This window comes from Gavia stellata, chromosome 5 (genome assembly GCF_030936135.1).
Source record: "Gavia stellata isolate bGavSte3 chromosome 5, bGavSte3.hap2, whole genome shotgun sequence".
Taxonomy (NCBI): Eukaryota; Metazoa; Chordata; class Aves; order Gaviiformes; family Gaviidae; genus Gavia; species Gavia stellata.
Window position 1 is genome coordinate 60,512,344 of NC_082598.1, and position 16,755 is coordinate 60,529,098.

The 16,755-nt window shown below is 47.3% G+C and overlaps 1 protein-coding gene across 3 annotated transcripts in view; it reads left to right on the plus strand.

Annotated features, from left to right (window-relative positions):
- Positions 1 to 3,231: 3,231 nt before the first annotated feature.
- The window catches only part of EPHA5 (EPH receptor A5), a 200,857-nt gene continuing 187,333 nt past the window's right edge, over positions 3,232 to 16,755 (plus strand). For all 3 annotated transcript variants that reach the window (XM_059817456.1, XM_059817457.1, XM_059817458.1), the window contains exon 1: positions 3,232 to 3,297. The gene's annotated coding sequence lies outside the window, so the exon portion shown is untranslated. The remainder of the gene's footprint in view (positions 3,298 to 16,755) is intronic.

Genomic DNA, 16,755 nt, shown 5'->3' on the forward strand with positions numbered 1-16,755 from the left:
GCAGTTTTTGGTTCCTGAAATAATCTGAGGGATAGACTAATATATTGTTCAAGTGTATCCTGTTGATGATAGGATAAACAGCATGCTAACGAAATGAATTGGCAATGCAGAATTAGAAGCCAGGCAGAACACAGGAATTATATCAAGGGAACTACATACACGGGAGAGAAATTAAATTAAGCTTGGAAAAATGAGCTTTTGCATATCTAAGTGAAATAATCTAGCTCAAAAGATGTCTGGTTTAATAAATAGTTTAAAATATGTGTAATAGCTGGCAGCAAGTTAGATACGAAGTGGCAAGTTACATGGGGCAAAGCTGACATTTCAGCTTCAGACGCTATATGCAAAAGCATATTAGAGATGTTTATTATGGCTTTAGTATGATTACACTTCTGGGCAAACTGTTATGAGGGAGATGTTGGGAAAACTGGAGGGAGTTTGGAGTATAACAGCGTTATTAACCCTCTATAGGAATGACTCATGAGAAAAAGATATAAAGGATGAAATACAGACCTTAACTGAGCGATGATGAGGAGGGAATACTGTTTGCATAGGTGAAAAGGCACGACTGTGAGGGGCAGAAATAAATTAATGAGATGCAGGAAGAAAAATTTGAAACTTAACACAAAATACAGGCTGGATATGGGGAGAAATGGCACGAGCCTGAGATGGTTTAAGTCCCTGAATAGTTTGCGACCCACACCTTGTGACTTTTACAGTGAATTTACTCAAAGTAATAAAAGATACACTCTTTAGGGGGAGATAGGAAGGGATCCCATCAGGTCGTCCAGCTTCTCTCCGATTACCCATCAAGGCTACCAAGAACGCTAAAGCACTTTGCTAAAACTTCTGTCCTCTGGGTGCACTGATGAGGCAGAAGGCAGGAGAGAATTGCCTGCTGCAGACGACTAGTAAGATTGGCAGCAAAATCAGGAGAAGAGTTGTAGAAGACATGGTGGTGTTGGGTTGATGGTTGGACTCAATGGTCTTACAGGTCTTTTCCAACCTTAATGATTCTGTGAAGACTCAGCCCCTGCCAAATAGGATCTGCTAGACAGCGCATAAAGTTGTAATACCCTCCATTTGGGGATAACGCAATAACCCTTTTATAAGGCTGTATTTAGTTTTTTATCAGTACTCAATGATGTCCTGGGAGAGGAGGTTGGGACACTCTTCCTGGGCCACAGCAAGGGTGGAGAACAAATCGAACGTCTTGGAATAAGAGCTGGTTTCCTGCAGGAAAAAAGGCAGCTAGGATGAAACCTAGAGCATGGTAGCTATTCTTAAATAGCTTATGAATCATATGAAGCTCATCTCAGTGTTTCCTAGAAAATTAAGATGTCACTAACATATCATCTGAAATGCCTCTAAATTATAAGCCTGGCAGTCCAAACAGCAGTTAATGACTGTCAAATAGCAGCCGAAAATCGGGAGCAAACAACGGTTTGACATGAGATGGTGATAAGAGACTTGTCTAGCTACAGCAGTCCTGCCCCTTGGCCGGCAGAGACTCCCACCCAGCTTGGCATTTTACTTCTTTGCTGTCTGATCTGTTTTACTATGCCAGTGAGGTCCTGTTTCTGCTGACGTTTTCGTGCGTTGCCCCGATTTCTGGGTGGCAAAACTTACTGCTGCTTCTACGAAGGGCAAATCCCAAGGAACGAGTATACCTCGTGGTGCTGCTCCCACCCTAAACCTGCTGCAGGGCTAGGGTCGGGTGTTCTCAGCTGCGATTTCTCCCAGCTGCGGATCTGGCCAGGCAGCTTTAGGCAGGGGGGGTGTCTGACAGCAAACCTTAGTGCCTTTTGAACTACAGACTAGCGGGATATTCGGATAGCGAAGATCTGAGGGGCTGCTGTGGACGGATACATGCCATGCTTTTCGTTCGGCTGGCAACTTAGCCGGCGTGCCTCACATTGTAAAGCAAAGCCCCTTCCTTGTCCTCCTGGTGGCAGTAAAAATGTTGAATAGCTCGAGGTGGAAAATCCTCCTGCAAAAGGAGCAAACGCTTTTGAAAATAATACGCACGCACAGCTCAGGACTATGGCTGTATTTTGGCATAGCTGAGGTTCGTATACGGTGCGAGGGCACGGAGAAACGCCTTGTCCAGCTCCTTAGGAAATGGCGGTGTGTAGAGAGCTGTGTTACCGGCAGTTCCCCGGTCGGAGACTTCTTAAAACCGGCTTTGGGGATTTGGTAATTTTAATTGCAACTTGTCTGGAGCCTTGGTCCTGAGCCTTGCCCCCTGGAGAGCGAGCCTTTTGCAGGTGCTCAGCATTCAGTTACTGCTTTTATAATATAAATGAACCGGCCGAATCCTTGGCAGCGGGGTGAAGTGGAGGAGGCAGCACCAGGCGAGAAGGGTTTTGGTCATCCTTGACTTGCTCACCTGCAAATTTGGCCTTTATTGGCCTATCTGGTGGTAGTTTCCCTCAGGGGAGGAACTGAGGTGGGCGAATAAACCTCCGGGGATTAACGCCTCATACTTTTGGGAGTTGTTTTTTATTTTCCGAGGGGTAAAAAACCCTCAGTGGAAACTTCTGTGAAGCTAGTTGTCAGCGCTGGGTTCTGAGCTGTGCTCTGGTGGTGACCTGAGGTAAAATGCACCTGAAAATCATCCTTCTCTTGGCTCCATTAGGGAGTTTCTGGCGTTTTTGCTTCCCCGGCCGGGGACGGCCTCTCCCGCCCTGTGAAATCGCCGCTTCCCCGGCTCTGTGGGCTGAGGGAGGGCGGGAAGTCTTTGAGGCCCTGACCCGTGGCGGCTGCGGGGAGCGCTGGGGCTCCCCGGGCCCGAGGGACGCCTCGCAGAGACAGCGCGGCCGCTCACTCTCCACCGCGGGTTTGGGGGGGGGGGGGGGGGGTCCCGCAGGGCAGCCATTTTAGGCGCGGTCCCCGCTGCGCCCCGGGGCGCCCTGAGGCGCGGCGGGCGCCGTCCACCGCGCGGGATGGCGGCGGCGGCGGCGGCGGGTCCGCCCCGTCGGGGGCGTCTCCGCGGCGGCGCGGGGCCGCCTCCCCCGTCCCCGCCCCCCGGCTCCCCAGTCGCGTCGGCGGCTGGACGGGAGCGGAGCGGAGCCGAGCTGCGCTGCCAGCCCGCCCCGTCCCGTCCCGAGCCGACCCGAGCGGGCAGCGCCGGGGGGGAGCCGCCACCCCATGCGCTGAGGGGCGGCGGGATGGGGCCGCGGGGCGCCGGCGGCTGGGCTGGCCGCGCCGGGGCGCCGGCTCCCGGTTGGACGTGCCTCCTGCCCTTGCTGCTGTGCGCCGCGCTCCGGAGTCTGCTGGCCAGCCCCGGCAGCGAGGGTGAGCGGGGACGGGGCGGCCGGGCCGTCGGGGCAGCGCCCGCCGAGGAGGGGGGCTGCCCGGCGCCGCGCTGCTTCGGGCTCGTCTGACTCCCTTTGGGAACGTCTTGGGGGAGGCGGAGGGGGGGCTCTGCCCGCGGGGAGGCGGATGCCGCGCCGGGGGAAGCGGGCGAGGCTGGCCGATGGGGCCGGGGGGGTCCCGGGGAGGGGAGGCGGCAGCGGCCGCTGCGCGCCCCGCGGGCCGGGAGCGGGGAGGCAGCGCTGCCTCAGGGCACGGGTGGGTTTGCACGGATGCCTTGGCGCGTTTTGCAGTTATTTTTTTTCTTCTTTTTTTTTTTTTTTGGGGGGGGTGTTGCATAGGTGCCTTTGCACGGGGCCGTTTTCCCGGGTGGGTTTCCACGGCCGTGTTTCCCAGCGCTTTGCCCCGGGGGAGTGGCACAGGTGCATTCGCGCGGGTGGGCTTTGCGGGGCTGTGCGCCGGGCGGCGAAGGGCTGTTAAGTGCCGGGCTCTGCTCGGGGTGCGGGGGGTGTCCTGCGGGGCTGCGCCCAGGCGGGGCCGGCCGGGGCTCGGCGGGGCCGGGGCGGGCTGGGGGAGGCTCCCGGCGGGGAGCGCCGGCCGCAGTGCGCTGACTTCGTGCCTTCAAAACCCCCGTGTAAAAAGGAGGGGGAACCGCGGAGGTGCCGGTATTTACCCTCTGCGCAGCGGGTGGGTTTTTTTATACCTTTAATCTGTGAGCCCCATAGCCAAAACCATGTGTCCAGGCTTCTTCTCTAGCAGGGGGCTTCCAGGCTTTCAAATCGGACTGGTTTGGGTTTTTTTTTTTTTCCCCTCTATACGTGGTGTGGGCACTGCTTGGGGCTTTTTAGTACCGTTTCTGGATCCGCGGGCAGGCTGTAATGTGAAGGCACGGGGGTGGAGAAGTTCGGCATCTGCCGGGGGTGCCGGCGGGCTCTGTGATGCACCCTGAGTATTTGTGAAACCCCTTTAGAGGGAGGAGGTGTTGGTGAAGGAAAACCGTACCTGAATTTCAAAGATGTGGCCTGAGGTAACCACCTAGCTGTAATTTATTTTGGAGAGCGAGAATAATGTGAATCGCAGTTTTCCTAAAAAAAAAAAAGAAAAGAAAAGTGCAGAGGAAGGGGAAAATGCTGTTCCTCTGCGGGCGAAGAGATCAAATGTTCAGGAAGCGTATTGGTTTGGGGAATGATAGAAATGGCTTTGGCTTTGCCTTGGTTAGATAACGGTGGGCCCGATCCTGCTGCCCCCACGCCATTTCGGATGATTTCACCCGTGGGAGCGATGCTGGGGGAAGTGGTGCGCCTGCTTTTGAAGGGCTTTCCCCATTCCTCACCTGCCTTTTGGGAGGCACGCTCTCCTGCGCTCTGCCCCGGTACGGTGCCGGGAGACGGGCGGATGCTCCCAGTCCCGGCTCGGTCATCCTTGCCAGTTCTTGGAAAATCTGGATAGCGCTGGCAGAGCCAAGGGGACCGTTCGCTGAGCGCAGAGGTGTCTCTGCGCGAACAGGCAGCTGCGGAATAGGACTTTTACACGATAGGAAACGGTACTGGAGAGGATTAACGAAGCTGCCTAGCAAACGGGTTTAGTGGCATCTTTACGGCGAGGTTGCAGGGGAATATTACAGTAATGATGAGCAGCGTGAGTGCTTGCCTCACGGTCTCTCTCCCCCTGCTTCTCTGACTGCTGCTCTCTGATTTCTGTCTCTTCTGTAAATGCAAAGCTAAAAGACTGGCTGGTAGGAGGGGTCTGACTGTGGACCTGAACTTACTCAATAACCACTGTCCTTCGCTGCTAGGAGATTTATTTGTAAACAAGCATTACTTGACAAGTGCTTCTCACAGCATGTCTCCTTTGCCAATTACTACTGAACAGCTCTGCTTCTGGGAACGGCTCACCCTGCGGTACGTGAAGCCTGATGCATGAGAAACCTCAGACGCCGAAGTCCGCCTGCCTAGCCGTGTGCCGCTGACACTTGTCACCGGTTTGGGTTTGGAAAGTTCACTTTGGCTGCTTCTGGGCTCTGATGAGAGATCCTCCCCTGGGGTTAGTTGTCATATTCAGCTGGTTGGGAACTTTACTTTTGCTCGGATGGAGGTAGCCATCTTAGACCTGGGAATAATGTTTTCAAAAGTTGGTGGTATTGGTTTTTCTGGGTTTTGTTTTTTATTCTCTCTCATCCTACTCACCGTGGTTAAACAACTAGCCGACACCCTGTGCTGTGTAGGTATGTAACACCTATGTAGTTGCATAGAGGATCACAAATGCTCATAAATACTTTTTTATTTAACCCTGCATCACGTTTCTTTGTTTGTCGAAATCTCACTGTAATACACAGTGACTTTGTAGGATAAGATTTACGCAGTTAACAATCCACAGTGCACGATTTTCTGTTTTACCATCTAGTGGAGGGACACTTGGGGGAAAACACTTGAAAAATCTAGGCTAAGATTTGGAGGGGGAAAAAAAAAAGTAAATTCAGTGTTTGGGTTGCTTAGCATGGAAACAGCATTTTGCAAGGGCAGCTGAGTTTCAGAAGCTGCTGCCATTTTTATGGGGATGTATCAAGTGCCCAGCCTGTTTCACGAACCTGGTCACCTTCGTAGGTATCTCCAGTTATGGACTGAAGGATATTCATTCGGAAAACTGAATTATTTTTTTCCCAGATTTTTCTGTAATAGGGAAATAAACCAGATTTTGATTTCAATCACCTTTGCTCAGTTTATATACTAAAAGCAAAACATCTAGTGAAGGATGAAGGCTCAGTGCTCTTTCATGCATTTTCAAGTATTGTTTAGCCATTATTTTTAACTCTTTAGCAGAGTTCGTAGATTAGAACCAGAGATTTCCTTCTTCCCTTTGACTGCTTTTACAAATTCAGAAATTAGTCACAAAGAAAATACTCCATAGAGTACAGGAAAAGTATTACACAATTTTGAAGTGCTGGTATTTCAAAAGTACATTATTACTTTACCAATGCATTCCCTACGATCGCAGGGTGTGAGAGGCAGCCCTGCAGTATGCGACTGGGCTTCCTGCACCTCCTTTAGTTTAAAAATGCATGTGTGTTAAGTCTTTCTGTTGTGCAGACCAGGGTTTGGGAAGTGGCTTAGATAAATTATTTAAGTCAAACACTGAATGAATGAATGAAGGAATTTTTTGAAGACCTCCCCTCCACCCTGAACTTCGTGATTTGCTGCGCATCACCTGTGGATTTGGATTGGTTTGCAGTTCTCACTTGTAAAAAAGTAACTCCGCAATGCACTTGCATCACTGTCATTAGATATGACGTATATTTCATTTTAGGGCTTTTCAGCAGAAGTAAGTGCTGGTGAGGCAGTGATCTAACAATGAAGGATATTATTAAGCAAATCAAAAGAAATACAGTTTGAAAAGTCAAAAGAAATACAGTTTGAAAAATCAAAAGAAATACGGTTTGAAATAATGACGTTGACTTAAATAGCCAAAGGTGAGAAAGACAAAACGAGTCTGACGTTATAATGTGCTGTATTTGTTTTAAGACCGGAAGGATATTCTTTAGTTACAAACTCTGGCTTTTGGTCCTCTTCCTCTTAATTCTTCCAGGGTTTTTTGAAGCTCGCTTTATCTTAATGTATCATTTTTAATTTGAATGAATGAATAAATGAGTACAATTAAAGGGGTGGGTCTGGTGCTGGCAAAAATAAAGGAGGGTTGTAATTTGCAGATTATTCATGCCAGAGCCTGGAATGAGCCTACCTGTTCTCAGTGTGTTGACTTGTGCGAGTGTTGTTTCATCCCGACGTATAATTTCTGTGTCATGGCACACTGGATAAATGCATATTTAGGTATGACATCACAATATTTATCGTTAATCAGTGAATGAAGTCTTTTTCAAGGAGGTTTTTTTGTGTGTTTTGTAGAAGCAGGTGTGGAAATAGTCTTAATTTTCATATTAGACTCACTGGAATACACAGACTCTTTGGGTAAAAATACACATGATCAGAACATTTTGCTTACTAGGTTGCTCTTAGCTTGGCTTTGTGTGTCAGGCATTCACACAGCTATTGCATTTTGTGTAATTCTGTAGGTATTAAGTACTGCTAGCATGCACATACCTTGTGTATGCAGAACGGGTGAATTTGGATGCGTTTCAGCCTGCTCACAGTGCTTTGTAAGGAGGCTTTGAGGAGGTATCTGTTCTTAATTTTGTGTATCGGAATGGTTCCCTGTGTGCTTTCCATGATAGCAGAGCGTAGCCTCAGTGCCGTGTGTTTATTTTACTCACAGGAGTAATCCTATTAACTTCTAAATTTACTGCGGTGGAATTACTGGTATGAGGAAGGACAGCTCATGTCTAATGGTCTTTTTGGGATCAGTCTGTGTGATGTATGGCTTTTCAAGAGGTTTAGAATGACTCAATCATGGCTTTAAAATGGAAACTACTATCCTTTTGACAGTAAAACAACATTTGAAACACAGCACTTATAAGTATATGACTAAAAGCATTGCTGCCTAATGACACATGTTTAAAAAAAGGGAAATAAACAACAGCAAAGATTGACTCCAAGATAGTACCTGTTTCCTTTTGAAGCTTATCTTAAAAATGGCAATAAATAGTGGAAAACGGAACCACTGACAGACCGTCTGCTTATAGTATGGTAAAGGCTGACACCATAATTTGATGTATAAAGCAGATATTTGCACATCAATTTACAGATGCGTAAACTGGCAGGTACCACGGAGAAAGGTAAGAGTTAGTGGGCTTGTCTGACAGCTTCTTCCCCCTCCGCTGTTGACTGTCCCATCGTTAACTAACTTTTTTAGCTCCAGTGTATGGTCCATCTCCATGTCTGCTGTTTTCTTTCTGTTAAATAAGAAAAAATCTCACTCATAAGGAAATGCTTATTCTTTGCACTAAAATACAAAGTGTTTTGCAGGAGGCTCGGGGGGGGGGGAGGGCGGGGAAGGTGGGAGCAGGATTTCGTAAAATCTGGCAGAAATTGCAAAGCCAGGACAGTTTATTAGGTGGTGCCTTGCTCTCCGGTCTCGCCGGTTTTACGCTTTGTTGTTCCGTGCATTACTGTGCTGCTTCTGCAGGAATCCTTGTTTCCAGCACACGCTGAGCAAGCGCAGAGCCCTTGACCTGGGGAAGTCCAGCTGAGATTGCTCAGCTGAGCGATGGTGTTGGACCCTGTTGGCTTTAGGTTCTTGAGCAGAGGTAGGGCTGTTAATCCCCCCCAGTCTTTCTGACTTAGAGCTTTGTTTTCAGTGGTCTATTCTTGTAGGTGTGCAGGTATGTATATTCTTGACTAGAGACGAGCTTTAAACATTGCTCAGGCATGTCAGGGAAGTGAGACCCTGCCCCAAACTTAAAAAGAAAACAAACTTCTTTGGCAATTTTTTTTAATATTCTCACTTCCTCTTTAGGAAATAAATCTAAATCTGTATGTGGTTTAAGGGCAAAATGAGATGTGAAAAAACCAAACACGCATAGATCGATCACTTTGCAGAAGCACTGAATTTCTTAGTTATTAAGTGCTCACTTCTATGGAGGAAAGAGTATTCAGTGCAGCTCTTCAGCAGATACTCAGCCTACTATCCATGAAAAAGGTTTTTTTAAAAAAAGAAGAAAATCTTGCGCTTATAGTAAAACATCTAAACAAAGAATTGAAATATCTGTCATAAGTGCACCTTTCTTGCTGACCATGAGTGCTGGTGGGAGATGGGGCCTCATTTCAGCCAGGATGTGCTTGAGTTAGGTATTTTTCTTTACTCGGAGAATGTGGCAGAAATACTGTGTTAATGATTGCATTGGAATGAACAATTTTTTTTTATAACTTAACGCTTTACTAAACTCATTTTCTTTGATCTCTCCTGTAAAACTGCTGTGTATTTTAAAAGCTAGTAGAGAATCCTTTTTTTCCTTTGAAAATATATTTTGTTCTTAAGATGTCCCTGTTTTTTGGCAGAGGCAGAACGGAGAGATGGATTGTCCTCTGTGTTCACATTATGCCTGTCCCTCAGTCTGCTCTGTGACCGGCTGGACATTGAGGTGACAGGTTTTGCTGAGGTGAAAGCGTTTGCTGCCCCAGTTGCTTTCACAGCCAGCCGTATTGGCAAACTCGAGCCTGGCTTTCAGTAGCTTAGGTCTCTCTAGGGATTTGTTACCCTTTTAGTCGTCTCTTTGACCTATTATATCTCTTACAGTCTCAGTTTTGGTATTTGCTATGGCTTTGGTCAGCGCAGTATCTGAGCCTCTCCGAAGGTTTAATGTGTTTATCCTCTTGGAGGTAGAAAGCAATTACCCTGTCTTCTGCAAGGAAGCTAGTTGAGAGGGGACAGCCGGGGGGACATGCAAGCGCTGCGATTCGCAGCGCGTGACTTCTGGGTTTGGCAGGTGGGAGGTGACGGGTGGCTGTTTGCAGAGGTCCAGTGGCACGTTGCCTGCTGTGGACAAGGGTGCTGGGAGCTGCGGGCTGCCCTGGGCTGTGCGTACGAGCACAGCCTTCCTGCTTCTGCTTTGCAAAGAGAACTAAAGATGCTCTGGGCCAGAATAATTGCCATGGGAGCATTCAGTGCATGCTGTGACTGTCTCACTGGGGGTGTCGGTGGTGGGAAACACCCTCCTTTTCTCTCCCTCTTCCCTGGTATTTGAGTTGTGCAGGAGGACTTTGACCAGGTAGAGCTGCCCAGGTGACCACTAGCTGGAAGGATGAGATGCCTCCTGGAGAAGGGGATGTAGCAGGTACTATCACAGCAGATCCGGGAATGCCTACGTGAGCTGGTCTGGCAGCCCTGAGGGAGAAAGTGACTCCTGCCCCTCGTCTGTCTTCGTCAGCTGGCGTGCTCCTGAGCAAAGTGTGCCTGGGGGACGTGGATGGAGGGGAGGCAGTCCCCTGCAGAAGCTGGGAGCGTCGAGGTTTAGGTGGCTGTGTAGCAGGTATTGAGCCTGTAGGAGAGAGGGTAGGACCCTGGGCTTGCAGGTTTTTATGCCAGCTACTTCATTTTGGTGCAGGGAGCAGTACTGAAGTGTCTTGCCGAGGTCTTAACTCCTGGGTTCTCTACCCTGGATCACTTAATGTTAGAAAGAGGTCAGAACAACCAGTTTGAACTTTGGAATTCTCTGAGGGGATAGAGAAACACCTGGGAGGAAATGAATTATTCAGCATCAGTAATCTGCATTTCGTGATGCTTCTGGGTGGACTTGTATCATTTTTTTTGACTGTTTTGCACGTCCCAAGCCAGTGAAACTACTTGAGGAAACTATCTGCATACTTGCCTTTGTAAGTTAATTTCTCCAAAATACCCTAGTAATTTTGGTTTATCCATCTTTGCTTTACTAATGTTCACATGCAATTTCCTCTTAAAATGTGTTGGCAATGTGCTGTTCCCACTAGCAACCTCCACCCTCTTCCCTCAACAGAAATAGAAGGGATAAACTGTCAACCCCCCTGAAATGCCAATAGATCATCTTAAACAATTTTTTTTTTTGCTCTTGAACGCTATCTAAGCATTATGTCAGTTCCTTTTTTTCTACTTGAGTGAACTCAGTGGCAGGAGAGTAGTCGTTATTGTCAACAGGAAAGCTTTATTGGCGCTGGACAGTGAGGTCTTGCGAGTCCACTGGTAGTGAAAGCTGACAGCCTTGACAGCTCTGGATGTGTCTGTGCCGAGTTTCTTTTTGTTGAGTTTAGTTATATGCATAACAGAATTTGTCTGTGTCTTTTAGGAGACCTTTTAGGAACAGAAACCGTATTGCTTTCAGTTGGTAATGCTCCGATTTAGGGAAGGTGGTGAGATTTCATCTCGGCACTGCCAGCAGGTGTTTTGATGGCATTGGGAAGCTGTTAGGATTTCAGGGCTTGGCTTTATGCGAGTGTTTAATACGGTGCTTGCTTTAAGTAGGGTCTTGAAGAAACTGGCTGCCTCCTTCAACCATTTGCAGATACCCTGGGTCCGCAGGCAGCGGTGGTGTTTTGTTTCTCCACGCAGGCTGGTTGTCAGATTGCTGGTTGTGTTTTGCCTTCAGTGGAAGCTTCTTTTTCATTCTTCATGGCAGGGTGATACTTGCCCAGATGGTTTCCCCAAAAGATTTCTGCTGCAGCCAGCTCGGAGATCCGCTGTTGTGTTGGTAGCGCGTTGTTTCTGGTGGATCTTACGAGTGGGGCTGGAAGCGTTTTACTGACTTTCTTCACAGTGAATAATTCCTTTTCGATTAAATGGTGATTTTGGTGGGAATGGGAGTGCTTGCCATTTAAAAAAAGTGAACCATACTGGAGTTTTTAAGTTTCCAGGCACATCGGTGTCAAGCTAATAATCTCCTGACCACTTCTGCTTTTAAGTTATGTGTGGTGGAGGTATTCAAGGAATGTGTGGACGAGGCATTGTGGGACATGGTTTAGTGGGCATGGTGGTGTTTTTTGGTTGATGGTTGGACTTGATGATCTTATGGGTCTTTTCCAACCTTAGTGATTCTGTGGGAAGAACAAATGACTGCCTCTTGTCTTGAGCGCAAGTCCTCCTAAGGAATAAATCTGCAGTTTCCTATTTGTTTTAGTGGGTCCAGTTATCAAAGCGAGCTTTTGGTCCCACTCCCTGGAGCTACGGCCGGTGCTGTGCCTGCCAGGAAAAAATGCAGCCAACCCAAAGAACTTTGTCAAAGGGCAGTATCACACCCCTCGTAAACAGTGTGTTCAAACAAATTACAGACATAATGCAGAAATTACTGGGTAAAATTCTCTGGCTGATGTTATGATTGCAGTTGTCCATCTGGCCTTAAAAACCTATGAAGCTGTGATGCAGATTTTAGCGTTTTGGCTCTTGCTATAAAAGGGAATCATGAGAAAACTTAGAGCAGAATGAAGCCAACGTAATAAAATATAAATCTGCAGTTAATATTAGTTTGCGAGTTCATTAAGCAGTGTATATTTTCTTCCTCCAGTGGGCTATAAATAATAGGTACTGCTACAGCTTGCACTCCGCTGTAGCTGGTTTCCACTGATGGAGATGTTTCTGAGGTTCTTGCCTGCGTGGTTTTGTCCCAACTCAGTGTAGCTAATTAATACAAAACATCTGCTCCCTGATGACTTTGATTTCTTTCAAGAGTTTATTTTTTTTAATTTGTTTTTGCTTTCTTGGATTATTTTTGACTATCACTTGTTGGACCGCCTTGGATTTATACTTTTTGAAGAAATACTTGGCACAACAGGGAAAACAGTTGGAAAATGAATGGCAACAATACTGCAATAAAACCAGCGAAGATTTATGAAGCAGGAAAACTTTGACTCATGATGATGAAGAGTCCTCTGCAGTCAGCGTGTCTTGGTAGTGCTGCGAACTCCAGGAGTGCAGGAGGAAGGATGCAGAGGTATGCAGTGTAGGGAGAAAGCAGCTCTGTTAGTGATAATGTCTTTGGCAGCTAGACCCCCTGCCTTGGGAAAGAGGAGGAAAGCAGGGGCGTGAAGCTTGGTGGAAAGCCTGCGATGCTCTTCAGGAGACCTCCCAATGATGGTTTGGTGCAAAACACTTCTGTCGCATCTTGTCGTGCACCTTGACCCCGTCTGGCAGAGCGTTTCGCCTCGTGCTTAATTGGCAGGGTGCGAGTATTCCCACGAGAGGTTTCTCACAAGTATTTTAAATGTAGTTGTTCCCACAAGCTATGAGTGTTGGGTCAGAGCTGGGGCTACCTTGATGTACCTCTGACCTTTCCATGGGTGGCTATGTCCTGCGGAGTGCTGTGGAAGGGGGGCCAGGAGCTGCGGGAGGATGTGGGAGCACTTGATCCGCACCTTTTTTCATCTGGGAGTTTGGGTTCCTGTTCAATTCGTAACAAATGTATTAAAGCAGAGTTTTGCTTCAGTTGTTTAAAACAAAGCATTTTGATTCTAATGTTATTGTTTAAAAATGTGCTACTTTAGAAATCCTGTGGTGTTTTGAAATATTTATGCAGTCTTTAAGGAAGGTTTCTTCACTCCCGATTGTTTTGTGATGGAAACTGTAGTTACAGGGTATTGATTTGGTCAAAGAGGATGTTCTTTTCCTCATGCTTTAGATGTATTTCAGTGAAATAAAAAAAGATTCTTACAGCTTTACAGCTTCATGGCATAAACTCTATCAGCTCTCGCTATCCTGACCATTTTGCCTGTTCTAGAGCAATTTGTGCTGCTGAAGAGCGGGACTGCTCCGGTGTATTTATTGGAAGTCAGCTCAAAGACCATGGCAACGCAGAAGAATTCAGTCTTTCGTATGCCTGCAGAGACTTTGCCCCAGTGTGAGCAATGAAGGTTTTTCTGGAAGATCCTTAGATGCTGAAATGGCAGGAGGACAAGTGACTGGTAGGATCGGAAGTGCTCAGTGTTTCAGGGTGTTGGTGGAGGATTTTCTGTTTTTTTTTTCCAGCTTGTTTTTTCCTCATTTGAAATTGGAGTGAAGAAAACAAAGCTGCTCCAGACCAGAGCCAGAGGAGCCATCTCGCTTCAGTGGTGTGACCAAAAAAAAAAAAATCCATGGATGGGTGGCTTCTACTTCAGGCACTGCACCATCATGACAGACCTCTCCTGTTTTTGCCTGGGCAAGCTAATGCTGCCACGTGGCACTGTTTTAGATGGCTGTGTCGGGGTGCTCTGCCGTGTGGGCAGCAGTGTTGGTTTAGCTCAACGTTGAATGCCGTCAGCCCTGGCATTTCTTGTGCTTCCTTCCAGCCACAATCCCTGTGTAGCCATGGTGAAGCTGCTAAACGCCAGCTGTGTGAACGTGATGGGGACATTTGAGTAAAAAGCCATAGCCAGTCTCCCTGTCAGAGATTCCTGAGTGAAAACACACTGTTAATTCACTAGCTAGAGTTCAGGGCAAAGGTTTAGATCACTTCTGGTTTTATTCTAACTTGATTGCTCACCCGTAGTAACTAGCCTGTCTGAGAACAAGAGTGTATGCAAACTCCCTGGGTTATTATTCTGTATTAAGAAAGGCAAAAAAAAAAGGCTGTGGTATGACTTTAGACTTAATCATCATTTATCCTACCCTGAAGGCATGGAAGTTAATGATGATATAGATCTGTGCGGTTTTGTGTTCCCCTTGACTGAGCATTAGAAATAATTAGGGCTTGTGGGATGGTTGCGCTGATGGTGGAGATGAGCAGAAAATATTTTTGAATGTGTGTACGCGCCTATTCCAAGCTTGCTGGCAAAGATACAGGTGCTAAGAGTGTGCTTATGGGCTCTGAGGTTTCTTGCTTGTTCGTTGAGACATAGCTAGCTGGTGCGGAGGAGAAAGGAAGTGGGAATAAATGAGTTCTGTTACTTTAGAGGCTTTTAAGGTTATGGGCCAAGCAGAGTTGCAAGAGATTTCTTCAGTGGGGTAAGCTCTCCTGCATCCCAAGGGCTGCTGAGTACAGCTCTGGGTTATGCCTGTAGAGTATCTACAGCACTGGGGCTGGTCCAGGAGTCCCAAGCTATCCAGGAGCTGGCACTAGACCAGTATGGAAGTATGGAAGCCTTAAGCACCATAGTTGGAGGTTCTCCTGAATTACCTCTTTCAGTGACCTGAGGGTTTGGGTTAGTTTTTTACTAGACAGCCATGGCCAAATGCATGCTGATGGTCATCACCGGTTGGGTGGGGAGGAACTGGTTCTGCTGCTTTGGAGAAGACCTCTGGTCTCTTCCTCTGTCTTGCTGTGGGTCGAACCAGAGACAGTTCTCAGGGTTTTTTTTTTTATTCAGGTGCAAAAAAGCTTCATCTCTTTCCAAGTAGCCACATGGTGAGGTATGGAAGCATCTCTTTGGGATGGCAGCAGCCCTTCTCTAAAGTCTTTGCTAAAATTGTTTCCTCTGTATTGCAGGTATGTACTTTACCAGCTGTTTGCCCACTGTTTCTTCCCCAGCCTGGCAATCTGCAGTTTTTTTGATGAAAGCCGTTTCAGCAAAAATAATGTTCCTGCCAGGCTGGAAGGTGGTGGGAAGAGAGGTGGTGCTGAGCCCATATGAATTTGTGTAGTGGGACTGTATGCTGGTGGCCTCTGCGGTGGGGTGGGATGGGTAGGCTGCCTGAGAGAGCATCCTGAAAGTGGAGGTAGCACTGTCACCCTGCGTGGGGAGCTCCTGCAGCTGGGCCATCGGAGGAGCCACCCCCTTGGGAAGGGGATGCCGGGGCTCCGCCTGCTTCGAGGCTGAGTCGGGGTGGGGTTTGGACCTGGCAGCGATGCGAGTAAAGGATAGATATACTGGGCGTGACTGGGTGGGGTAGTGATGGGGTAGATGCAGATACCTTGTGTCTGGATGGAGCAGTGGTAATTTGTATGTGGGGATTCTCAAAGCAGAATGTTTCGGTCCTTGCAGGCGACTTTGAATAACTACTGGCTAAACATATTCCTCAGAGCAGATGGATGCAGTGCAGTATTTGAGAAGATATTCTGTAAAAGCAGTCCTGGGCAGAAGCCCACGGGGCAGCCGGAGAGTCTGCTGTGCCTTAGCAGCCCCTCGGAGCTGTCTGAGCTGTGCCGGAGCCTCTCGGGTCTCCAGAGCAGCCCAGGCACAGGGGGAGCTTAGTCCCTTGTGGCTTTTGTCTTCCTGGCATGTGAATTTTGGGTTACTGTGCAGCGCCTGTCAAAAGGTGTATCCTGTCCTCTCCTGTTTATTTTGCTCTGTGCAGGATTCTACTAAAATAAGGGAGGAATTGAGTCTTTTCTAACTGGAGATTTAGTATTCCGCTCTGCTGGCTGACTCACCGGTAGGAAAATTCCCACTGACTTGAGTTAGAGTTGAATGGGTTGTATTATCTTTTCATACGCAGAAAATTATGTTGAAATTGAAGTTAATAACAGCAATTTAAAAATTGTCGTTGACAGAAAGATAATACAATATTTAGTTGTATCATGTTCTTTTTATGATCTGATGTTTGAATAAAAGCACTTTTTCTGCTTTTTTTTCCTTAATTAGCATGTCATGAAGAAGTTTGTGGCATTGAACACACTATCTAATTATATTCATTAGTAGCATCTCCAGGACAAGTTTTAATTAAGTTGTACAATGTCGATCAATACTTGTTTTGCATCCGTTGGAACTTAAGACAGGAATATACTGTTCTGCACCGTTTAATTACAGTGGTTGTAATAGGAATTTGGGTAAACCTGCCATTTTGGCAAGTGCGCTCCCTTCTCTTGCTTTTTAAAATAGTGTACAGTTATAACATGGGACACGTTACTTATGCATGTCCTATTTTGAAGTATATTTTAAGCTCATCCTTTCTATCCCATTAAAAAGAAAATGCAGTGTGGTTCAGGAGCACTTGGGTACTGGTGCTTGACTTCAGCAGGAGCAGGAGACCTTAATGAGCATTTTACCTGCAGACTTCAGGAGGGGAAAGGCTGGCCATCACTGGGTGACATATCTAACAGTAGATGATAGCAATACTTTTATTTTGCTTGGGCTGTGGGGTGGAAAGCCACCTAATTGTATGTTTACTTAC